The sequence below is a fragment of the Periplaneta americana genome, chromosome 4, assembly GCF_040183065.1.
Source record: "Periplaneta americana isolate PAMFEO1 chromosome 4, P.americana_PAMFEO1_priV1, whole genome shotgun sequence".
Classification (NCBI taxonomy): domain Eukaryota; kingdom Metazoa; phylum Arthropoda; class Insecta; order Blattodea; family Blattidae; genus Periplaneta; species Periplaneta americana.
In genome coordinates this window covers 144839439-144867357 of record NC_091120.1, presented here as the reverse complement: position 1 = coordinate 144867357, position 27919 = coordinate 144839439, and the positions used below count along the sequence as shown (strand labels likewise).

General features: G+C 34.6%; 1 long non-coding RNA gene across 1 annotated transcript in view; it reads left to right on the top strand.

Annotated features, from left to right (window-relative positions):
• Positions 1 to 20961, top strand: part of LOC138698259 (uncharacterized) — a 32604-nt gene extending 11643 nt beyond the window's left edge. Inside the window, exons 2-3 of the long non-coding RNA XR_011331800.1 lie at positions 1213 to 8876; positions 18920 to 20961. This is a non-coding gene — a long non-coding RNA (uncharacterized lncRNA). The remainder of the gene's footprint in view (positions 1 to 1212; positions 8877 to 18919) is intronic.
• Positions 20962 to 27919: the final 6958 nt, after the last annotated feature.

Genomic DNA, 27919 nt, shown 5'->3' with positions numbered 1-27919 from the left:
AGAATATGCACAAGATGAACCATAATTAATGTTATTAATTTGAGAGGATTATTCTTTCAGATATTTCAAACAAAAGAGTTTAACAAAATTTTGACCCTTTTTGTTTCCTTTTCGAGGAAAATAAATGTATTTTATATGAAACATTTCATAGCTTGTTTTGGGAAAGTTATTGATTTAATTCCTAATATGCTCAGTCAATTTAAGAGAACAGTGTATTATGATAATAAATGATTGAAAAAAAAATTGTTCTTTAAATGTGCAGAAATTTGAGGCGAATGAATGTAATGTTTTGTTCTGACAATGGGAATAACTGTAACCTAATTCATCATTTTTGCACAATGCTGAACACATTATCAAAGACTCCCATTACTTGAGGCGTTCAGAATTCAACATGATTAACTCCTTTTCCAAAGATTTTGAGATATTCAAGGTTAAAGTTAAACACACACTATTAATTCTGTGATGTAGTCGAGAAGAATACTGCAGTCTGTGGGCTTTTTACTGAACTATAGAGCAAATCACATTGACCACTGAAAATATGGTCAATTTAATACATTGCCAACTTATAAACTCTGAAATAACCAAAAGTGGAGTTAATCATGTTGGCTTCTGAACGCCTCACTTATGAGTATATAAACATACTCTACATATTGAAAAGAGAGACAAATAAAAATATTCACAACTTCAAGGTAGGAGTTTGTTGTTATTATTATTATTATTATTATTATTATCGTTATTGTTATTATAATTATTGTATAAATATTTAAATTTTGCAACTATGTGTGAAATAGACGAACATGAAAATTATGGCTTTGGATATTTTAGTTTCTTTTACAGTGTCATAATTTAGAAATATGACATTTCAGACTTGAGGTACAAATGCAAAGTCGTTACCTTAAGGACACCATCGGAAAAGGAAGAGGAAAGGCTGAGGTCGTTTGGATATGCGTAAACAATTCTTAAGGAAACCTTATCCGTGAGGTTTTCTTGAGGTAACGACTATGCATATGTCCCTAAATGTCGATTCGATCATCAGAGTATGCAGGGAAGGGTAATGTTGGGTATTTCTACATCTGTGACGAAGTGCAGAAATACTAGACTTCGGACCACATTTAACACAATGAATGTATTTGATTCATACTTCATATAAAGTTTGTTTTCAGGGATGAATAAATGGAATGTTATGATGTCTTTAACCATTCTGTATAACAGATATGACCAGTACGAGCAGCAAAAATCTCGACGAAGGCCTCCTTCAAGAATTGGAGTGTCCAGTCTGCATGGAATATATGGTTCCACCCATAATACTGTGCGAGAATGGTCACAACATCTGCTTCAACTGCAAATCTAGATTGAAGAACTGCCCAACCTGCAGAGGACTTATTCTACAAGCTAGGAATTTGGCACTGGAAAATCTTTCACGCCAAATTCTTTATCCCTGTGTTTTCAGAAGATTTGGATGCTCTGAAACATTTTCACTAGAATCTATCACAGCCCACCAGAAGTCCTGTCCTCATGGATCTTACTATTGCCCTTTTGGTAGTTCGCATAGTATAAAATGTGAATGGAAAGGTCCGTTAGCGAATTTGTTGAACCATATCGGAAAAAGTCACAAACATAAATTGTTCAAAAATGAAGTTGTGAAATCAAAATTACTTGATGTACATCCGGGTAAGGAGTACAGCATCGCGATACATGCATTGGGAGAAATATTCTATTTCCAGTTCAAAGTTGCGGATGATAATTTTTATATATACTTTGTACATATTGGAAAGTACACTGATAATTGTTTCAAATGTGATATATCTTTCAGCAAGGTTGATAGCATAGATAAAATCACACTGTGTTCTGCTGTGGAAACTGCAATGGAAGGTGTGGGTTCTTGTGACTTTGAAAAGAGTATAAAACTGCATTATAGTTATATAAGCCGCTTTGTAGATGAAGAACTCAGTTTAGAGTTCAGTATTGAAATATCTCAAATAAGCTGATTTTACTCTAAGTGACTTGTGTTAACATTCTTGGATTGTATGATATTAAACAATGAAGTTGGTTTTGGTGTGACATATTATTAGGTTGATGCATAAGTTTTTAGCGTTTTTGTTTATCACAACACAGAATTATTATGAGATTGTTTATAATTTGTTATTTGGAGTGCTGTAATTGTAAACACGCTTTGAAGTTTGCGGATTTGAAGAACGTTGGTGCTATTTTTGGGCTAAAAAGGATGGAGTGTTAAGTGTTTAAAAACGAGTAGTTTCGACATATTCTTCTGTTTGAGCTTAATATAGAGAAAAGGCAGCGAAGGCTACTCGAAGTATTTATGCCGTGTACGGGGAGAATACCATCGGAAAAAGCACTGCAAGAAAATGACACTCTCGATTCAACACGCAACACCCAGTACATAATGTTATGCGTCTGGTGGGATAAAGAAAGCGTCGTATACTACGAGTTGCTTCCTAGGAATGTAACCATAACTTCTGACATATATTGCTAACAACTCAGACGCCCTGCGGCCACAATTGAAGAAAAACGACCGAGAAGACTGCATTAAGTGCTGCCGTAGCACGATAATGCACGCACGCACGCACTCCGCTAACATAACGAAAGCAGCTATCCCGGAGCTTGGTTAGGAGGTGCTTCCACATCCCCCAATTCTCTCAATCTTCCGCCCTGAGATTTCCACGTCCTCCGTTCTCTATCCAACTATCTTCAAAGGAGCTTCTTTCAAACAATGATGCTTTATAAACTTGACTTGACGTCTTCTGGGACTCCAAACTAGCAGATTTCTTTAGAAGGGGAATTGAAAACTACCCCAGCGTTGGGAGAGAGTAATAGATAATGAGGGAGTTTACTGATTAGTCTTCTATTCATATCAGATGAAAAATTTTGTTACGGCGAAAAAACTCTACGAACTTTTACATCAACCCAATATAGTGTAATACAAATGAAGTTCGGTAGTTATAAATTCGAAGAAAATATGTTGCAGACGAACCTCGTTCCGAAATTCATGTTAGGTCGTCACTATTTTGACGTGAAACGTCTGTTTTCTAGGTACAAGAGAAACAAATTGTAATGTTTTTGCAGGAAATGTATACCCTTCCGTCGTTCGTGATACTATGGGGACAGAAGTGTAAGATGAACTTCGTGCCTCATGGTTTTCCATGCTCTGCCCAGGCTTTTAACATCTTCGGCCACTTTGTCCTGCTGCTGTTCGACATTCCTCCCCCTCATGTGGTAACATACGTTTCTAAAACCTGTTTGGCGACTACTATGTTCACAAACAAATATTTACAAGTGCATCTTACTTGTGTCACAAGATATGTTTAAAGTGTCCTCCTTCTCTTTCAGTACATTTTTGACATCTTCGAAAAATGTTCTAAAATACTGACAAATCTCTTCTTTCGAAATGTTCGAAATGATTTGTCGGTTATGTCCTTCCACTTTTTGCGTGCGTAACTTAAAAGTATAAAAACTAGCTGCAATATGCTATACACAATTCTGAATTAGAAAAATAAAACACAATAGCCTCTTCAGTGTCCTCAAACGGGGAGGTGTCAGTTACGTCCCCGTAAACATGTTGACGAAAAATTAATACGTCAGTTGCGTCCGGGGTTTTTGAAATATGTACTTCAGTTGCGTCCACAGCTATCTGCAGGTTTAGGATGTCATGTTAAAACTAATTCATAGACATTCTTAGCGCGGGCTTCCGGTGGATGATCAGCGAACTAACGTTTTTCGTATTCATAAACCAGTGTTAGAGATCTGATATGATATGAATCCAGTACAAGTAATTAGTCGTTAGCCGGGGCTAGTTTAGCACGCTCGTAGCGCGGGTTAGCGAAATGTCTATGAATAGCACCCATATAGTCCAAGGACACGTTCGTGACAAGACAAGACAAAACCAGCCACCAGCGTGACACAGTCGTTTAAGGCGCTTGCCTGCCGGTCTGAAGTTGCGCTCGGGCGCAGGTTCAATCCCCGCTTGGGCAGATTACCTGGTTAGGTTTTCTCCGAAATTTTCCCAAATCGTAAGGTGAATGTCAGGTAATCGAGGGTGAATCCTCGGCTTCATCTCGCCAAATACCATCTCGCTATCACCAATCTCACCGACGCTAAATAATCTAGTAGTTGATACATCATTAAATAACCAAATAAAAAAAAGACAAACCAAGCACTGTATAGAACGCGTTCTACTACGTCATGTACAATGTAAAGGTTAAATTGGAAACACGTAAGAGTTATGCATGAGCCATGGAGTCAATGACAAGTGAGACCTTTATTTGTGATCGATGGATTCAAAATTAGACATCACAAGGATCTACAGAACAATATTTCGTGTTGGGCATGCTGCATGAAATCTGGGCAGAATTTGCAGCAACAACAATGACAACGACTAATGGCTACGAGTCATTTCATTCAAAACTTAATAGGCTAGTCTATTATTTTATGCTGCTCACCCAAACATTTACCATTTTATAGTCGACCTGGTTGGCGAGTTGGTATAGCGCTGGCCTTCTATGCCCAAGGTTGCGGGTTCGATCCCGGGCCAGGTCGATGGCATTTGAGTGTGCTTACATGCGACAGGCTCATGTCAGTAGATTTACTGGCATGTAAAAGAACTCCTGCGGGACAAAATTCCGGCACATCCGGCGACGCTGATATAACCTGCAGTTGCGAGCGTCGTTAAATAAAACATAACATTTTAACAACCATTTTATAGAAGTTTTGAAAGAAATACAAAGCGAAACAGAGGCAAGAAGGGAGAAAGAAGCTTTTATTCGCAAAAACATGATTGATTTGAAGGAAGGTGATAGGTAACAAGATTGGATTTCATTCGAAATCTATCATTTAGGTTTCAACCAATACGATTGTAATTTTATGGTGACAATGCAACTCATGAATTTGAATACATTTTATGGTGAAAAATGACACTCCCAACACTGTTTAAATTGGTGATGTTACAGCCAGTCCTAAGTTTATAAAATGGGAAATGACGTAACTGACGTATGACCCAAAACATATAGGGACGCAACTGACGTATTAAACTGACCGCGGGCCGCACTCGCCTGTCCCCGCCTCAAACAGAAGAACCATAATTGCTTGCACTACACTACGCAAGAATGAGTAATTCCTTCAGTGTTGTCATAATTTCTTCGGCGTATATTTACGTCATTTGTTGAGTGCAGCAGGGGAGGCAAGACTTGTCCTGTGACTTTATCATGTCCCGTGGCTGTATCTCCAATGGCCATGGAGAGTGGAGATAGGTTTAAAGACTCATTCACAATGAAAATTAAACATGACGTAAGCGTTAACTTAAAAATGTAAACGTTACGGTAAAATCAAGAGCATTCACGATGGGAACATAAACATAACCGCAAAAATACTTGGTAACCATGGAAACATAACAACGACGCCATTTCCTCATATTCTGTCGTATACTTCAGCGCTCCACGATTGTGTTCTGTTTGCAAATCACGTAAGCATAAGCATGAAAATTTGGAGTTTGCAAACTTTCATGTTAACGTCTTACTGTAATGTTTATGCCAGTGCTTATGTGAATCATTGTGAATGATCCCATTTGGTAGCCTGGGCGCAAACTTCTGTGTTTATGTTACGGTTATGTTTAATTTTCATTGTGAATGGGCCTTTAATCTGAATTGTACTTTGTGTCGGTAGATTCGTATAATATTAACCATCATGAAACACATTTTCTTTCTTATAACTCATTCTTTCTTACATCTCACAACTCACATGCCAGGTCTCGCCTCCCCATCTGTAACTTTTATAATATTTTAATAGTAGCTTCCTCATATGTGTAAGAAATGAACTGGCACAAAAGACATTTCTGTTGAAATAATGGCTTTGAACTATCTCATTTTAACCCCTTCAATTAGAAGACACAATAGCATACACTACATTTACGCATTAATGAGTATCCCTTCAGTAGTTTATATCAGACTAAGGTTAACTACTGTCCAAATTTCACGAGAGGATCCCTGCGAGGGGAGTCTGGTCCTTGCGGGGTAAGAGGAGAGTAAGCCAGTAACTCAGCGTTCTTGAAGGAGCAGGTGGATGGGAGTGATGTCATTGGCCGGCTGGGACAACCAAGGCTCAGTCAATGGCCGGTCGGTTTCGTGTTGGGGAAGATTATAAGAGTGGGGGAAAACTCGCATTCCTTGCTCGGATCTTCTCGTGAAATGCGGACTGTTTGCATCATATTAACAGCAAGTGCATGTAAATTACTTGTCGTATATGTAGGATAAACAGTTAAAACTAGGTCTATATGTAGAAACTGGAAATTTACTGTAAAAAGGAATAAACTTTATCACAAGATAAAAAATAAACATATAGGGTCTAAGCCCTGTTTGTGACTTAAAATAGTAAAAACATATTTAAGAAATGGAGAAAAATAATATTTAAAACTATGTTATGTTTATTGCATCTGATAACATCATTTACACCCTATATTTATGTTTTACGATCAAATTTACCCCAGCGTTCAAATTTACCCCAGTTTACGGTTTGGAAAATCGTTGATTTAAGAGGAAATAGGGAGGAAATACGCTACGCGACATACTATATACGGTCTCCCCTAAAAACGTTTGGTCTCCCAAGCAAAAACTGAAATGTCGTCCTTGATGCCACTATTTACTCTCAAACACTCCTTTTAGTTGTGTTAGGCACTATCTTTGTTAATCTTAAATGTTTTAGTAATTTGTATTATGTAAGCAGTTGACTTGAAGAATTGGCCATCCGACACTAGTTTCTTCAGTCCCAGTTAAGTACCAATCACTTCTACCTTCGAAGTTTTTTTTCTTTTTGTCTAATGACAGGGTTCTTAACTTGCCGTTATTCGTCCCGATTCTACGGGCGTGGCTCGTAGATATCGCTAGTGCCGAGAATCGTAGACCACTTAGTTCGTCAGAGAGTATCCAGAGTACACCATAGGGATTGAACTCATAGTGAATGATACTGAAAAAACTGCATGATGTACAGAGAATAGTTTTGCGCAAAATTGCTGAAGCTGATGAGTTTTTGGAAAAATTAAAGCAAAAAATTACAGATACAATGCAAACTCGTTTAAACCATCTGCTTAAGAGAATCAATAATTGTTAAACCTAATGAGCAAAATAAAATTTAAATCATCCGTAACTTTTTATGAATATAATTGATTAACATCAGAACTGAAAGTGTAAATTGAACAAATTTAAAGGAATTGATAAATGAAGTAGGACACAAAATCAAGCCAGTTGATAACATAATTTTTCTGCACAGTTTGTTTTAAAATAAGGAATCTTATAGGCTATTAGTAGCTATGTTTTAAATTTCTTGTGTACATGCATTTATTATTATTAATATATATAACAAAATGAAGTCACGTCCTTGAATATGACCCTGCTAAGGGGGATTCAAATTTTTTAGAATTCCTACTTTACAATGACGTTCAAAGATATCTGACCGTACTAATCGATAGTGATCGATAATTTGTTGGTGTAAATGTGGATTCTGTAGTTATTACTTCTATGAATAGATGGCGAAGATAATAGTCACTGTTGCCAATAGTAGATAAATATACCCGTATTACAGCATTCAATTTTTCATCCCACGATACTGATTGAAAAACAACACTGAATTTGACTGGAAACCACTGATATTGTCTAGTAGAAGAATAATTTATGTTTAATCTACATAATCATTTTCCCTGGCACTTTTTAGCGGCTTCCAATAGTTGTGCCACCTATTGAGAACTAGCGGAACTCTTTCAAAGTTTGTTAATTCTTTATATCTTTGATACTGACTTATCCCGTAGTTGGAAATTTCGCTTACACGAACATAAAATCGTAGGTCAGATACCTTTGAACGTCAGTGTGCATCACTACATGTAGTTACGACTTATTTCCTGTAGATGGTGTTACTATCAGTTATTCCTATATTGACGCGAAGGTAAGAAAACAATACAAAAATCGACAGAGAATCAAACACGAAACGTACCAATGTGTGCACAATAAATGTCGCCAAGAGAGCTATTAAGTACTTGCCACGTGGAAACAGTAAATTTGGCAACTCAACCGATGTTTCGTTTTAGTTGGTTATTTAACGACGCTGTATCAACTACTAGGTTGTTTAGCGTCGATGAGATTGGTGACAGCGAGATGGTATTTGGCGAGATGAGGCCGAGGATTCGCCATAGATTACCTGACATTCGCCTTACAATTGGGGAAAACCTCAGAAAAAAAACCAATGAGGTAATCAGCCCAAGCGGAGATCGAACCCGCGTCCGAGCGCAACTTCAGACCGGCAGACAAGTGCCTTAACCGACTGAGCCACGCCGGTTCCTGTCATGTCCTGTCTTAAAAAATAAACAACAACAACAACTACAACAACAGGTATAAGTAATGAGAATTCCTACAACTTCGTAGTTACGATTTGTTTTCACTAGATGGTTCCACAATCATCAACATTGTATTGGTTCAAATTTTGTTTCCTTGTTTTCTGTCGACACAAAGAAACGCGCAATGCCATCTACATCTTTTCGGGTATGAATGACGAACTGTAGTATGGACACTTTACAGACTCCTATGCTGCTCAAAAGAGGAAAATGATGAATATTTAATACTTATCTCACAAAATTTAGGAACTATTAATGTCATTACGAAAGCAACGTAAAATATATTTGAGTTAAGGTATCGGTATTGTCAATGAAAGTAAAGGACATTTATCGTCCAAGAGGGAAATTCCTGCAACTGAGATGAAAGGTTGAAATCTAACGAAATGTAACCATCCCTTCACTCAATTAAGAGGTGTAGCTTGTTGCTGTTATAGCTTCTGAGACGTCACATAAGATTATCCCTATCATCGGAACGTAAAGTGAACAGGTACGTAAGCTTTCTTCCTTTATTTCTAATTATACTGTTGCATAAACTTAAGATAACTTTAGCTGTTTGAAATTTAAGCTATTATTTTTAATTATCGAAATTCATTTCGGTGAACGATACATGAATAATATTAAAAGCGAAAGTATTACTAATCTGTGATGTAAATTTACTTTGAAAATATGAACTATTCTGTAACAACTTTTTCCCAAGTTTATTACACATTTCTTTATTTTTCAGTTTATATTACTCAGAAAACAAGTGATAGTGCAGTTAATGTCCAATAGAGACATGATTGGCATGTTATTTTACCACTATGTCCGCCTGGGCCTTTCTCTTTCTCTCTCTCTCTCTCTCTCTCTCTCTATCTATCTCTCTTCTTTTTAAAGGCAGTTTTTTTTTCACATTCAATATCTACTCGTCAAATTAATCCGCATCCATATAACATGTCTTGATAATTTATTTACATATGAAGTTATAAAGGTTTTATGTGGACATCCTGCAGGCTATACCGGGTGGGCCATTTAAGTTGATAATGCGAAAGATCTAAAAGAGAAGAGTTTTAGAAACATATTTTAAGAGGGAAAACGAACGGCATTATTTATGTTGTATTTGGAGGTTATTTTGAAGGTCATTGACGGTCAATCTATGTTCTAAGGGAAGCATATAGTCTTTATTCTTTAATCTTATTCCTCGTAAAAAGCAATGTTCCTATAACACATTTTTAAATTTAGTATGTAATTGCACAGGTTTTTGAAAAGTAACATTTGATAAAAGGAATTCTACGATATTGGTCACCCGTACGCTTATCCCTCGTGTTGGTTAAAATGTGCAGTTTTAGTCTATACTTAATTTCTTTAGCTTTTGTAATACTACTAATTTAGTTGTCTTTTCTTTTATCAATTTCACTTATGGGGTTACCTAAACGAGAAAGTTAATCTATGTACTAACGACTCCAGAACACATGTGAGAACGTAAGTGAAAATGCTTGTTCGAATATTGATAGAGTAATCTTACGTAGACTGCTCATCAGTATTTCCTTCAAAGAATTGGAGCATGTACGATATTAAAAAATCTAATTGAATGTTATATTTTTTGTTTTTATAATACAAATTTAGATGCCTTTTAAATGTACAGTAGTGGCAAAAAAAAAAAAACCGGACCGACCCTTGTAGCTATTTCAGAGCCTTGTTCACAGTGACAGCACGATAGACTGGTAACTAAGACTTTCGTGGTTCGAATCCTGCCTGGGAAGAAAACGTTTTTTTGTTCCTTGTTTAAATTTATTCCCAATAATTTTCGATTGCAGCGGTATTTTACTAATTAATTAACTTATTATTCCCAGAACATGAATTTTACCAGCTTATTTTCTAATGGCTTTCGAAATGGGATACGTCAGCAGTTGAAACTACAACAATTTCAATAGATTACTCGCAATCATGTGAATGCGGGCATGGCATGCGCAGTGGCTCATTTCGGGGACTTTGATTATTCCGTCGGTCCGGTTTTTTTTGTCACTGCTGTACACTCATGGTCTTTTTTTTGTCAATTTGCACTTCCGAATAACTTTAAAACTACGATTAAATTAAAAAATGGGTTGTATAAAGGTTGTTTATTTTTGCATTGGGTACGAGCAGGGATGCAGACCTGGCGAGAGAGGGGTGGAAAGCATGGGGAAAGCGTTGGTTCCCCGTCCACAGTCCACTGGCATTGAATGACGTATCTGTACGCAATCACATAATACAGACCTGAACACAAATCCCCTCCCCTACAAAGTCAATGACGCGAGGATGGAAGGAAGGGGTGGGTGACGTATTCGATGAGTGACGCAACGCCACAATAGTCGCCCAGTTCTCCAAGCCTGGTATGAGGATAAAAAATTAAAACTACAAGCTTTAATTAAAAATTGATTGACCTCCAAATGATTTTGAAAAATTTATGAAAAATACAACATAAATAAACAATTTACTTCCTTCTTTAAAATCAATTAACTTGCATTTTAAAAATATCTTTCTGAAACTCTTCTCTTTTACATCTTCCGCATTATCAACAGTAATCTCATTAGAGGGTTTGATTTATTTAGAGAAAAACAAAACTCGAGTGGGATTTAATTAAATATTAAACGATTAGAAGAAATTATATAAAGATTAGAAGAAATAAAGTACTCTAATACAATATACTAGGCTATTAATTGACTTACTAAACTGTCTTGAAAATGTATTATTGTATCCTCTCATCATTACAAATCGTCCGCTAGATGGCAGTAGTGTGTTATGATCAGCTGTTCTCTTGTTACCAACTATACAATCTTCATGGATGATTACTACTCAAGAAGACTTTGTTGATTCAGTTTCATTTTTATTAAAACGGTTGAATTCCACTTCAATTATTATCAACAGTAATCTCACTAGAGGTTTTGATTATATCGATAAATCTGCGAGTGAAACAAGAGCAGATTTATCTAGAGAAAATCAAAACTCGAGCGGGATTTAATTTACTATTACACGATTAGAAGAAAGTATATAAAGATTAGAAGTAACGAAGTACTCCAATATATTAAAATATTGACTTACGAAAATACAAAACTGTCAACATTACAAATATTACGCTAGTAGATGGCAATAGTGTGTTATGATTAGCTGTTTTCTTGTTATCAGTTGTGCCAACTATGGAATCTTCATTGAACTCTGTGGACGGTTACTGGTCAAGAAGGCTTTGTTGATTCAGTTTAATTTTTATTAAAACAGTTGCATTCCACTTCAATCATATCGATCCCAGTAATCAACGTCACTTGACAGATGATTTTCAATAAATCTTAGTATTAAACAAACTCTGATAGTGACTATTCATAATATCATATAGCAGAAGCTATAACATAACCTAAATAATATAAACGAGTGTTAGAAAAGTTTTAATTAGGGATGGTGAAATAAACAAGAAACGTTTTAATTAACGATGATGAAATAAAAAATAAACATGAATAATTTTAAAAGAAAAAAATTTATTATTGAAAGTATAATTTTCAAATTTGAATGTTTTAGTGGTTGGTGGTTCAGTTGATGTTTTATTGGACGTGTGCGTAAAGGAAATGAACTCGTTGATGTACATGGTGTATCCCTCAACTTATTCAGGATTTCCGTATGGTGCTCTTCATTTGTTTGTAAATAAGGTTTCAGGGAAGATGCATAGCTATGACCAGTGATCTTTATTAATTCTTGTTCTTGAATGCCAATGCGAGTCATATTTGAAACTGCTGTGCATTGACTGGTGTGGTTTGTAATTTTCTGTTTTTTGACATCCAGACCAGTGCAGTTTGAAATGTTGGCAAACAAAAAAACAAATGCTAGGGTAGTGATAAAAATAAACAAATGCTAGGGACGCGATAAAATTGAACAAATGCTAGGGACGCGATAAAATTGTGCGATAAGCAGCCATGATTGGTTGAAAGACGTCCTTTCATACCGTTTTATTGGTCAAAAGTAGTGTGACGTAGTAAAAGTGTAATAGTCTATATAATTATATTAATTTCTGGTACGTGATATCCATAATCTCATAAAGCAGAACCTGTAACATAACATAAATAATATAAAAAAGGTAAATGATAGAAAAATTATAATTAAGGATGATGAAATAAATTTGAGTCATTTTAAAAGATACATTAATTGAAAGCACAATGTCGGCAAACAAAGAAACAAATGCTAGAAAGGTAATAAAAACAAACAAATGCTAGGGATGTGATAAAAATTGTAGCATAAGCAGCCATGATTGGTTGAAACACGTCGTTCCATACCGTTTTATTAGTCAAAAGTAGTATGACGTAGTAAAAGTGTAATAGTCAACTTAAATGACCTATTATGTATATTAAATAAGTATTAGTATATTCTGATATCTAGACTATAATATTATCTACTTATAAAAATCGACATTTTAAAGATATAAAAAAAGTTTTAAAATGTAGTGCTTATTTATGAGACAAGGCATATTTGTAGTTATGTGAACTTTAGTAGACTTGCGGGACTGGACTTCCAAAGAAGCAAGTGTTTATGATATATATTATTATTTTACTATAAAATGTAGACCTCAAGATTTATAAATTGTAAATGGATTTCCTGCCGAGCGATGCCTAAGTTCAAAATTAATTAATTAATTAAAATAAAATAATATAATAAAATAAAAATAATTTTTATGTTCATTTTCCCTCCAAAAGTCTGTTAAGTTTTAAGATGACTCGGCATATTGTTTGGTAATCTAAAAATGTTCGAAATTATTTTGACCGTTGATTTCAATTTCAAAATTCAAAGAGATTTTTATTTTATTGTAATAACTATAATGCACATACAATGTACTTCTCTTATAACGTAATTATGTGCATTCTTTTATAACTTATCTATGTAAGTTAAAATTTAACCCTGTGAAAATTTCGTACCAATATGGCGTTACAGTGTGGACTTTAGGAGCGGTTAATACAAACAATGCATTTGTCTTAAGACTAAACTCGTTTAACCTTTGAAGTTAGTGTACTTTGGAAGGATTTGACTGATTTATTCAACAAATAGTAAACGGTTGAAAGACAATTGAATGGCATAGCTAGGGTTAAATCATCTTCGTAAACGAAGGGTATAGTGTGAGACTTTTTCAGACTATTAATGAAGGACAAGAAATAAAGTTTCAAAAGTTTGATCTAAAGGCCATCTTAGTATAAAATGGGTGGTTCCCATTTAGCTATAAACTAAGGACCAACAGTTTAAAAAAAACCAAGCGGCCCCCCGCTTTTTTTAATTTCTCTAGAGCTATATAAACAGTCACTACGAGGGAACGGATTTATATGTGCAATACGTAAATCTGTGTTTAGTTATTTTTATCGGAATATGTAATTAAATATGGATTTAAAAGTTAACAAAAGTGACTATTTTCATTTAATTAAATGATATAATATTTTACTTTTCACTCATTAATCATTATTTCAATATGAAATTAAAATAACAGACAGTATTTTATTCCGTGTTACCTGAGAGCACGACAGAGATCGGTGTTGAACCCTGATCTTACCTTAGCTCTGTAAAAAATAATTATGTCAGCTTGGAACTTCATTGTTTATTTAATGTTCTCTGGTTGAAATATGTTATTGCAACAGGAATCTTTGAGTAGATATTACTTTACTGACAGCAAAGAGGACGGCACGTTTGCCTAAAGTCAAATTATCCTGCTGATAAAAGCACACTACGTTTGCGAAAAAAAAAGTGCAGAATCCGTTTGCAAAACTGAAAATTTCTTTCAGGATTTAAAAACCTTCAAGGGTGTCCAAAGAAGTATTATATTCCTTGTAAAATACAGTACATTCTAAGGTTGGTGACTCTGCGTATGCCTTCATAAATCCTAGTTATATTCATATATGGATACATGAGTTTCAATTGTTTTCACGTCCTAAGTCATACACTCTGATCCGTTTTGGAAGACATAAAATAAAATGGCTATAACATTTATAATGGGGGTGCTGTAGAATTTATTTCACTTTCAATGTGATAGTGAAGCACGGGAGTTTTGTATCATCATTGTTACCGCATAGGAAACAAAAGAAGTTACTTAACAACGATCAAATAAACAAAATGCCGTTGAAATCATATGAGGACGTGAAAATCCGCATGTCTCTTATGAACTGGAACGGGATAGTCCTAAAGTTAATGTTTGGTGCGCGGTAAGTCGCTATAATCTGTATGGGCTGTTTATCTTCGCAGAAGAAGCAGATCGATCAGGATCATACCTGGACATATTGAAAAACTTTTTCGAACCACAACTGCAGCAGGAATATAGCATGGGTACAGTGCTCCAACAGGATAGTGCACTACTTCATTGGGCAACAGATGTCCGTGATTATTTGGATAACAATTTGGTAACAACTGGTGTGGTCGAGGAGGGCCAATTATGTGGCCCCCAAATTCCCCAGACCTGATACCACCAGATTTATTTCTCTAGGGCTTCGTGAAGAATGATGTGTGTGTACAGCGACCCAGGAATATTCATGATCTGAGAGCAAAGATTTTCTCAGCTTTTGAGAAAGTTACCCCTGAGATGTTATGCCACCTATAGGACAAATTAGCCTCAAGATATGAACTGTGTCATGTTCGCAATGGTGGGCACGTTTAGTCTAATTTGGACAAAACTCCCATTCTTCTAGAATGCATGTACAAATTATTTAACAATAAATAACAACAGTTCTCATTCTATCACGTTTTTATTTTATGTCTTCCCAAACGGATCACCCTATATTTTCGCTTAGAGCGGACTTAACCAGTGCACAGTCAGCATGAACATAAAAATAGAATAAGTATAAAACACAAATTGTTTGTATAATTATTGAAAACTACAGATTAAAAATAAGAACATGGATAAATAGTGATGTGTGTTTTATTACCAAGCCTTTGGGTTTCTAAATTAATTCGCGTGTGAAGTGATACAAATTAAAATTTTTCAATATTATAATCTTTCTCCTCTAAGTTTCGACGAAGTTGTTTTAGAACTGTTAGAACTCTATAGAGGAAAGTTAACGACGATCTACAGTAAATTTTTGATCTAATAAAGTGATATCACTGGGCGGTAGATGGGTCTGCCTGATCCGCAGCTGCGTTGGGCATGGGTTTGATTCCTGCTTAGGCTGATTACCTGGTTGATTTTTTTCGAACTGTAAGGAGAATATCAGGTAATTACATGGACAATTCTCGGTCTTATCTCACTATCATTAATTCCATCGATGATAAATAACTTAATAGATGATACAGAGTTGTTAAATATCACACTGAAAGTATAAATTATTGTGGAAAGTGTGCAAGAGCAGAGAGTCGATGTTATACATTTCGACCTTAGGTTTGTAAGAAAGTAACATATTAAACATTCCGTGTACATTCTTCAGCTCCTCAAAATTGAAAAAGAAAATCCTATTGTCTTTCGCAAATGGACTGACAAAACCAGTAGACTAGCTTCGAAAATGGATCGTGTATCTTTTCGAAAACAGGCTGTGTTTATTCTTAAATTTCGCAAACCTGTTTCCCCGACTGTGATGTAGGCTACACCATTTACAAACTTAAATATAGCAGCATTTAGAGGGTATATAGATTATGGTGAATCCACAGGAACATAGTTGGTGTGTATTGGAATATCATAGTACTCGGAGTGTAGTAAGAGTACAGCGTGCTTTCAGACGGAATTTTCATCATGAGGCACCTACCTACAAAACGATTCTGAAGTCGTATAGAGATTTTGTAGAGTATGGATGTATATGTGATAAAAGGAAAGGACATTCAGGAAAACGGCCTGTCAGTGCGGAAACTGTAGAATAGATGCGAGAGGCGTTTGTACATAGTTCTCGATAGTCTGTGCGTAGAGCTAGCCTGCAGTTGAACATTTCTAAATCCACCGTTTCCAAGATCCTACGTTCTCGTCTGCGATTTCACCCCTACAACCTGCAATTAGTGCAGAAGTTGAAACCTGATGACCATGCAAAACGACGTGTTTTCTGTGAAAATTTATTGCCACTAATGGCGGATGATGAAGATCTTTCAGCCAAATTCATTTTTAGTGACGAGGCAACGTTCCAGTCAATGGAAAAGTAAGCAAGCACAATTCACACAGACTTGAACATTTAACATTCAGATTATTTAACACAATTTGCTTATATCCAACAATGTTTTAATGACAAGCGAAATAGCGGAAACGGCGGTTCTTTCTTTCTTCTTGTGCTGCCATCTGTTGTTTCGGTCAACAATAATCAATTATGCATTTCCAGAAATTCTTTGAGTTGTTCTTTCTAATGACATTGGTATGAATTTCGTAAAACACTGGGCTATATTCATAGACATTCTTAGCGCAGGCTTCCGGTGGATGATCAGCGAACTAACGTTTTTCGTATTCATAAACCAGTGTTAGCGATATGATATATGAATCCTGTACAAGTAATCAGTCGATAGTTTAGCACGCTCGTAGCGCGGGCTAGCGAAATGTCTATGCATAGCACCCACAGTGACAGAATTAGAGCAGTTTACAACCCCGGAATGTTTCTGCGGACACTCTGTATTATAGTGTAGGTATACTACTCACACTGCTGAGTCATTTATACCCGAACCCACACTTTCTGAAGTCAAAATTCCGATAGAAAATCTGAGAAAGTAAAAGTCTCCAGGTATCTAACAAATTCCACTAGAATTAATGTCACAAGAGGGTGGAAACGTATTATTTAGTGAAATTTATAAACTTGTATACTCGCTGTTTGAGAAAAGGAAATTGTACCAGAACAATGGAAGGAGTCCAAAATTATTGTACCTATCTTTAAGAAGGGAAAAAAGACTAACTGTAGTAACTTTCAAGGAATATCATTTTAATTGACGTAATCAATCTTGTACAGGATAGAGACCGGTGACGGGCTTATATGAGGGAGGCAATGAACCTGCGGGTTCCTTAAAGGCCATTCGTAAGTAAGTACAAAATGTTGTTCAATATTCTTTTGTGAAGATTAACTCCATATGTAGATAAAATTATTGGGAATTATAAATATGGTTTTAGACGTAGTAGATCAACTATTGATTAGATTTTTTTGTATTCGACAGATTCTGGAGAAAAATGGGAGTATGAGGACATAGCACATCAGTTAATTATTAACAGATTTCAAAAAGGCATATGACTCGGTTAAGAGGGAAGTTTTATATAACATTCTTATTGAATTTGGTATTCCCAAGAAACTATAGTTCGATTAATTAAAACAAAAGACTTCAAATATTGCGAATTGTTTCTCTCAAATGTTCGTGACAACATTTCTACGTGAAAAAAAACTTATTAACTAATTCACATGTGCAGGACTGTTTATGTATAGCTACAACCGGATTCTCCTTGGACATCACTGAAATTCTTAGTACTGTAGCATTCTAGTTCAGGTAGACTATATAATTATCTGCAACTGTTTTAAAAATATTTTCATTTGTTTATTTTATTTAGGTACACATATAGGCCTACTGAACCTATTCAATTTCATGGTGCTCGCTCATTTAGTGCCTATTACATGTGGGCGGTGCTCACAATCTTCAAAAGATTGAGAACTCCTAGTCTAGAGAGTTGGAAGGCCTGAGCAAGAAAGATCTTTGAGGAGCCGACGCGTAGATGTGAGGATAATATAAAAATGGATTTGAGGGAGGTGGAATATGATGATAGGGACTGGATTACTCTTGCTTAGGATAGGAACCGATGGTGGGCTTATGTGAAGGCGGCAATGAACCTCCGGGTTCCTTAAAGACCATTTGTATGTTGTAAGGTATATTACTTGTATATGAAAATGCAAAATTAATAACGTGCATACACGAACCGCCAGTACAAAATTAAAATTATGTTTATGTATGTTTAGTCAGCAGGTCGAAGGTTGGCTGGAACCTCACACGTAATACCAATAATGCATCACTCATGTAGCAACTAAAAGCGAATTAATAAATGAAAGTTAACCCTCAACTGGTATCTATGGGTCAATATAGACCCATATGGATAGATATCCTTACGTACATTTAAAAAACAATACCAGTTGAGGGTTAAATATGCAAACACATATATACAATGAATAATTACAGACACTTATTTTGTTAATTGCTTGTGTGCTTCCTTGTTTAACCTACCGCAGACATACTCGTAATTTCTATGCATTTAATTGGTTGCTAATTTTGTTTCCTTGTATATTCATTATTTGTTTTCGGTCTCTGAATATTAAGTCCTAGAGAGCAGATTTATGTTTTTACTTGCTTTCTCTGAAAATTTAACTTGCTTGCTTTGCTGCTTTGTCTTGCTCGCTTTGATGCTTTATTCTGCTGTATTAAACTTTTGAGCATATCATATTGCCATTTTCGTTTGCCAGCCGTGCCGTTTTGGCTTTCTCGCTTTTCTTCTTAGACTTGTGGTCTGTGCCACTTTGACTTGCGGGTTGTGTTACTTTGACTTTGAGACTTTACCATTTTGAATTTTTCCCCCTTCGCAGTGTATCTTCTCTACCATTTCAACTTGCTTGCTTATATTTTTAGATCAACTGGACCACTACGAATCAACATGTCTCGGAAATCAAAGAAAGAAGTAAGGGCTACGAATGACTTGGCTCTCGTATTCCTGGAATGTCCGGTTTGCACTGAATACATGGTTCCACCCATTGAGTTGTGTGTCAACGGACATAACATCTGTTCATCTTGCAAGCCCAAGTTGAAGAAATGTCCAACTTGCCGACAAGACTTCAGTGACTTCAAAAATGTACGCCTGGAGCATATGGCTCAAGAGACAATGTATCCTTGCACAAATCATAGACTTGGGTGCAAAGAAATTTTTCCAGTGGACTGTATAAGGGAGCACCAAATTCAGTGTCCATATAGACTGTACATATGCCCAATGGAGTCACTAGAGCATTGCATTTGGTACGGAAAATTGAAGGACTTGAAGTCTCATCTTACAAGATACCACGGACATAGGAGTATAACACAGCGACAGGGTACTTCAGTTACATTATCAGATTTGAGATTAAATAACGTTAAGAATTATTATTATTTTGCAATTTTTGCTTTTAATGAAATATTTTTCCGTCGGTTTCAGTTTAGGAATGGAGATCTCTGTGGTGTTGTGCAGTATATTGGTCCTGAAAATAAAGCCTCTAAATATGGTTACAAGTTAAAGTTCAAAACTATGAATGGCATAGAATCCATAACATTTTGTCAAGGAGTGAAAAGCATTAGTGATAATTACGATGAAATAATTGAATCTGAGAAATGTTTCCGACTTCCTTACGGATTAGTAAAGCCTTTCATAAACGATGTTCGCAATTTAGTATTCAAATTCGAAATTTTCAAAATATGAAGAAACTAGAATAATTGAACTTTTTTGGCTCACAGTTTATAAATTTAATCAAGAACTTTTGGTGTTTTGCAAAATGTACAGCCTGAGAATTCAACATTTGAATGAAGAAAAAAGTATAATTTAAAAATGAAAATGGTTGCAGAATATCTCTTTTTTTTATAGAAGTGAAATTTAGAGATTTTGAAGACATTGTTGAATCTCCTACAGTATAGAATTCCTTAAGAATCGGTAAAAACTTCATAAACGATCTTTTAATTAATTAGAATTTAATATTTTCAGAATAATAAATAAAGATTGTTTGAAATACTTTAAGTACAAATTAGTAAGAAATGACTGCAAGTTGTTTGAGATACATTTTGTGAAGATTTATTTATTATTAAACACATTACAAACGCCATTACTGTTAATTTTAAAACGTGTACATATTAGTGACAAACTAGGTATTGACTGACATGTTTGTCTATTTGATCTTGGACAAATATAAATATGTTTTAATCATCCAAGATAGACTTATTAGCACATACTATTTTTCTTAAATTTCAAAGTGCATTGTAAGAGACTACATAACTTGATTTTTAAAGAAGACTTCTTCCTTGTTTCCGAAATATAATGTTGGAATTTGCTTAAACCACATATGTATACTGTATTTGTACTATAACAATTGTATATTAAAATAATTTGTGTTGGATGGAATATTGAAATAGTTTAAAATATTTTCTTGACATATTTTGTCCGAAACATCATGTTAACTACAGTTTCCTCTCAATTGTTTAGAAGCAATCAATCATAAGACTGTTAATGTTGGAAATAATGGCCATAATGAAAAATGAAATACAGATTTGTGAAAGTTACATGAAATGAAATGCCAATTATTTAATGGAAACAGGTTCTTGTTCAGTGTTAAGTATTAAAGAAGTCGTTCGATATACTGAATATAATGATAATTTCTTCTATAGCTGGTGTTTCTGCAATGAAATGATTATAGATTCTCAGATCTGTGAAGTTAGTTTAAGGAGTATAAAATTGTGCTGTAATAATTTATTTGCATATCAAAGGAGAAAGTTTTGCCTCAATTTTTGCAATTACCGTGTAATTTTCTAGTATAGGTTTTAATGAAGAAAATGGTACTGATTTAATAAATCAAAATATTAATAGAACTTTCAAAAAGTTTTGTAATGAAGCTGGGTTTAAGAGAAATTCATATTTGTCTTCTTTGTAACTTTGATAAATTCAGACATAGCTAACTCTAGTTTTGAATGACTTTTTTAAGATTTTTAGCTAAGATTACTGTAATTAAAATTATGTATTTTTATTTGTATTTGTACTTTTTTGTAGAATAAAATAATTGTAATCTATAATGGCCAATTTTTTTAAGACTGACCTCATATTAGGATACAATATAGTATCTAGTAATATTGTAATAACTTTCATGTTCGAAGTGTTCCAGATCCTGCCCAGATATAATTTAATATAGGTATTTAGTTTCTTTGTGATCAACATTAACATTGTTTACCATTTTTATGTTTACCGTTATTACAAAATTAGACTATTAATATTAACGTCGTTTCCAATTTTTGTGGTTATTTTTATTTTTGTTGCAGTTTTAATATTAACGTTGTTGCAGTCTTTAAAATCGCCTTCATTACAGACAACAGTATTAACATTAACATTGTTTCCATGTTTATGTTTGTCTTCATTATTAGTCTGTACAATATCACTAATAGTAACGTTATTTACATTTTTGTAGTTATCGGTAACTTCATTACAAGACAAAATATTAGCATTAACGTTGTTTCCAATGTAGTGTTATCTTTATATTTCCATTAAACTTGTATTTTAACTTATGAACACCACATTGCACCTTATGTCGTAAGCTTAGATTGTCTGATTTTCGTGTCGTGTACAATCTAATTTCATGTCATCTGTCAGCATGTTCACGCAAACATACCTGATGATGCTATACGTGCAAGCGAAAACGTTTGTCTGAAACTAAAGTACAATAAAACTTTTATGATAAGTTATTGACGGATTTTTCATTAGCAATAAACTTGCAATCTGTTTTAATAGTGATTAACTTGAATCACTTCATAAGGATAGAATTAAAACAAATATAGAGATGATTTTCCTATTATCAAGAAATTTAAATGATAGGCTAATTTTAGAAACCAATCAGTTATATCTTCATAAACACTTGAAACATTTTTCTTTAAGATAATATCCTAGTTGTGCATTGTTTTGGAAATGTTCAGTATGTGAATAAGTACACAGATTCATTCATTCACCGGTCATTCTATTTGCGTACATACATCCATTGTTTTCTTCACCCACCACTCCATTTATCCATTAATAAAACCATCCATCTAACTATTTATCTATACATCCATTCATCGTTTCTTTTCTTCACCCTCATTCCATCCATCCTTCTATTAATTTAACTATGCGTACACTCATCTTTTCTATTCTTCCATGCACACATACATCTTCGTAGTGTTAATATTGTTAATTACCCAGTTCAATTTAATTTACTATAGTCCTCTTAACAAATACAGAGGCCCAGTGAGGATTAAAACTAAAAGTTCTTCGCATTCCTTTCATCTTACCCCGACTTAAGTGACGCAGTTTCGGTCAGTTCCTTTCACTTTTGCATACTACTAGAACTTATACAAAGTTACCAGTACCAGCCATTGCTGTTGGACTAACAAACAAAGATATGACGTGAGAGTTTCCGGAGGTTTGGTAGGACAAAGTAGGTGTGAATAGGTTGTAGAAAGCGGTAGAGAGGGAAGAAATTCGAATTGGTACTTTAAGAGAGACTGTGCTGACTTAAGAACGGTTGGGCGAATTCTAATAGTTCATAGAAAAGAAAAGAACTTATACCTCAGGATATAGTATCCTTCAAGGTTGATCACGAACTTAAAAAGTTTGAGAACCACTGATCGACAGCAGGCCTATTTACTTTGAAATGTGCGAGCTCCAGAATAGAATGTTTTCCAAAGTTTACTTATGAAGAGATCTAACATTCTACGACGAAATTTGTAAGTGGCCTGCCACAGAAGTTAAGTGCAATAATTTAGAATCTTCGTACGGTATACAGATTTTCTATAAATAGTTTTAATGCTTAAAGCAGTCTTACAGTGCTCCAAAAGACGATTTCTGAAGTTAGAGATGTATTTCTATAAATGTTTTGTTTCTTTATTTGTTTAGTTAACAGTCCGAAAACTGGTTGGTACCACATAAGTGACACCGATAAGTCATCACATCACTCATGAGCAAACTAAGCCAAAAGATAATGAAGTAGAGTGGCCAGTTTCTTTTCCCCTCTATTGGACTAGTAACATATTTCACTAATCAAACTTAAAATGTATGCAACAATATTGTTCAACCTCTTGACATATAAGTTATCGTCAAGTTAGATGTATTGCCTGATAATAGAATATATCAATCAGAACTTCATTCTGAGATATGTTCATTCCATGTTTGTTACTGATAACCATTTTGCCTTGTAATATGAGATGCATTTATGCAGTGATTAGAGTGTAAATAGAAAGGTTCAAGTGAAATTATGCACTTATTTCAAATTAACTCTGTTGAAAACGTACCCATACAAGATATTTCGTACGAAAACAAGTCATCTCTAAAGTCTAAGAAATAATCATTTAGGCCTATACAACAAGGACCAGTATCTAAAAAGGTGCCCTTTTCACGAGTTGGGTGGTTAAATTAGAACTCAAGCATAGCTAGTGTGCTAAAAGCACGAGTAAAGAAAAGCACTATCTATGGAAACCACTAAAACTTACAATCACAGACATCTGGAAACAAATCTATTGTAAATAGGTTGTTTCAGTTTAATTTTTCATAACTAACTAAAATTTGTACTTTGTAATAGTACAGGGACATCATTTTATTTTTACTTCAATTTTTATTGCACCTGAGTTTTTGAATGTACTTCACTCACACTCCTTCTACTAATGAAGTTCGAACTGTCCTCCACACAAAACCAAGGCCGCATATAGTAAACAGCACTGAGTTAGTGAGTATAGTACGTTCCAGAAATATGTTCGCGTTTTACAGTGACGAAAGAGCTTTCAATATTGAATCATATTTTCGCACAGGTACTGTCGTCCGTTTGCCTACGTCGCATCCCGATTTCCCCCACCTCTGTAAAATCTAGTGGCTGAGCTGTCTTAGCTCTTTTCTGAAAACATTAATTTCTGTTAGGAATTGGACGTTTGCGTCATATTATACAACTGTTTAAAATAACTTAAATAAAAGGGTCTTGTTAAGTAATTAACTGTCACGTGATTTTCCCCCTTTCTACGATCCTGCGACATAACCACTTGGACGGACAGTAGATAGCATGTCTGAGTAATTTTATCTTTTCGGGTCGGGCAGAAGTGAAGATTGAATTTACAGTACGTAAGGTACTCTTTTATAGAGTAGATACAGAATTATTTCAACATGAGTTACTAGTATGAAGGACGAAACTGGTAATTGGAATTAGATGCAATAGTCTATAGTGCGATAATATGCACAAAAGAACTGAAGCCTCTATCGAAATGAACGGCCACCATTTTCAAAAATGTGTTTAAATATCCATATTATGATTATTTTTCAATTTAACTTAATTCTCTATATTATACGCTAATGTGCTGTAGATAGTATAATATACACTGCATAATGAATACTTTCGCATGAATAACTTAGTTCGTGAGTAAAAACACTTATTGTTAATACTGTACTGTATTTTGTGTAAACAAAAACCTAATGAAAATTATTGAACTCAAAATTCCGATATTTCCTAGTTTACGTAAATGGATGAACTACTTTTTCTTCCCTCCTATACCTAGTAAAGCGATTTGTTTGTGTTTTACGTCAGTATCATCCAACTCTAGTCGTGGAAGGGGGTAGCAAACTGTGTTTCCGGTTCTCTAAAGGTATAGCCAGGTTAATATTAAAATGTTAGTAAAAATAAAATGATGTCCCTGCATTATTATTAAAGTCATCTGCATAAATTCGAACGGTGATGAAAAAAAAACAAACAAACAAACAAATATACAGAGTGAACTATGAGTAATGTCATTAATTTCAGGGGGTTATTCTTCGAGATATTTCAAATAAAAATGTTTAATACAATTTTGATCGTTTTTGCTTACTTTTTGAAATAAAAATTATTTTATATGAAACATTTCATAGCGTGTTTTGGGAAATCCAAATTTAAGAGAGCAGCGTATTATGGTAATACATGATAGAAAGAAGTTTAGATTTTTCCTTTAAATGTGCAGAAATTTGTTCCGAACAAATGTGATATTTTAAAATTCCTTCGGAGGATGAAAAGTTACATTTGTTCACATAAAATTTCTGCATATTTAAAGGACAAAACTGAAACTATTTTAAACGTATATTATCATAATACACTGCTCTCTTAAATTAACTGAGCATATAGGGAATTAATTCAGTCGCTTTACCAACACACTCTATAAAATGATTCATATAAAAGAATTTTTTCTGGAGAAGAGGAAGTAATAACGAGAAAAATTGTATTAAACTTTTTTGTTTGAAATATCTCAAAGAGTAACACCTTGAATAGGATTACTTATATGTTTCGTGACCAAGTAACAATTTACCAACAAGTTAAAATAAGAATAAACAGTTGTAATTTAGTTGTAACTTTTAATAAAATGGACAGTGATGGTGAAGAAGTTATTATTGCTAGTACTTTCTCTGCGGTTACTAAGGGATATGTAGAAAATAGCAAGGAGAACAAAACTAAAATTGCAAGAAAAATCTTTGCAAGCAAAAATACAGGAAACATCTCGTCGATGTAATCTTTCGTGAAAATAACAGCAATGAAGAAACTTATCGCCATATTAACATAGACAGAACAAATATTGGCAGTACAAGTCAAACTTGTATTCTATGAATTAATATAAATAATATTTTTAATTGGTATTTTACGACACTTTTTCAACTGCTATGTTTTTATAGCGTGTGAATGAAATGATGCCAGCGAAATGAGTCTAGAATCCAGCGCCGAAAGTTACCCAGCATTTGCTCGTTTTACGGTCAGGAATCCTAGCAGTTATACACAGCGATGGACTGATGTTGTGATGTTTATTGACTTTACTGGCTTTGAGCCAGAGGCAGTTTTAGGGTCTTATACGCGCAGGATGCCCTCTCCAGCCATTGTACATAAATAATAATTATATATATATATATATATATATATATATATATATATATATATATATATTTACATTCTGTATATGACACTATTTCTGGCATAAGTGCCAGTAGGTGTGTGAGTGCGGTGATTGGCTTTTTATTTATTTTATTTTATTTTTTACTTTATTTATTTTTATTTATTTTTTAATTATTTTGGTGTAGGCCTAATTTGTTAATTTGCGATGCTTAAGGAATGGTGAACGGGACAAGAGTTCGGGGTAAAAGATATCAGTTGATAGACAGCAGTAAGGTATTATATGGGGAGATTAAGAGGAAAGCAAGAAAGGGAAATGCTGGGTTTGCAGTTAAAGACCTGCTCTTGGGCAGAACACTGTGCATACATACATACTTTTTTTTTTAGTCTAGTATATACAGTCACGAAGCTCAATACGTAGTAAATATGCATCCATAGATAGTTGCTAACCACTAGGATCGCTAATAATGCCTCCAGCCTATAGGTAACTATAAGTATGGACACTTCGCCTCGGTACCTTTGATGTAGCCGGACTGGTTTCAATGACCTTCAAACCAGCTAGAGTGTGAGATTCTGCTTTCTCCCTAGAGTTGGCGCTGACATCACACCAGCTAGCAGTCGACACAGCGGAAATATAACACATATAATTAATACATCTATGTACTTTATGTACGCAAATAAAATAAATTGGATCCATAAAATAGTAAATCCGTCATTAACTGTAATGTCTAGACTCTAGAGTTCCTTTATAATGAGAGTTGAGACGTTGACCTCAACAACAATTAAGATATGTAATGATTTGATAGCACTGAAAATGGAAAAACAAAACTCTTATGAGAAGTAAGACCGTATACCTATATTATATTGCATACTAATATTAAACGAATGTGATACATAAATTTATAATGTATTATATTATTTTATAGTATAATTTATTTTATCTGAAATATAAAATAATATTATTACAATTAGTTTGTTACTGAAAAATAAGGAAAAGCCGTTAACTTGAATTTATTTGAAGCAAAGCGTTACTGGATTATGGAATAAGGTAGCCGATGTTTGGATCCTGTGTCTCAACTCTATACTCATTATCTTAGCCTATGCTCGATTACACTAACCTCTAGCGCTTGAAAGTGGAACTAAACGTCGGCGCACAGAGAAACAAAACACAGGAACATTCGCTCAGTGTCCATTCTTTATAATCCCTATTCGCTGATGCCTCATTACTAGGGAAAGGGATTTGGAGTATTATAACGAATGGTGAAACGTAGTATAGATATTCGTAGCTCAGTGACTGTCAAGCGAGCTGCGTGGACGAGTACAGTCCGCTTCATACAAACTTACACGCAACGTGCTGTAAACGTATTTCAGAATAAACAATTGTTATAGTTTAATGACATATGGTAGCCTACATACATAATCTGCATTTCATGTTGAACTACATGTGTTTTTTTTGGCAACGCACAAGACACCAATAAACAACATTACAAATATACATAGTTAAATATCAACCTCTGCGTCCTCACGTATCACTGGAAACATTGATGCCTGATTTTTTATTGGGTTATTTTACGACGCTGTATCAACATCTAGGTTATTTAGCGTCTGAATGAAATGAAGGTGATAATGCCGGTGAAATGAGTCCGGGGTCCAGCACCGAAAGTTACCCAGCATTTGCTCGTATTGGGTTGAGGGAAAACCCCGGAAAAAACCTCAACCAGGTAACTTGCCCCGACCGGGATTCGAACCCGGGCAACCTGGTTTCGCGGCCAGATGCACTGACCGTTACTCCACAGGTGTGGACTTGATGCCTGATAGACAGTTGTCTTCTGTATGGAACTCGCCTATGAATATGTATGTTTTTCTGTCAGGAGCGTGTTAAATTAAAACCTTTATTTACAATATCATGAAATATGATAATATGTATGTAACGTATATTACGGTATTTAGCAATATATACAATATACTACAATGTTTACAACATAGC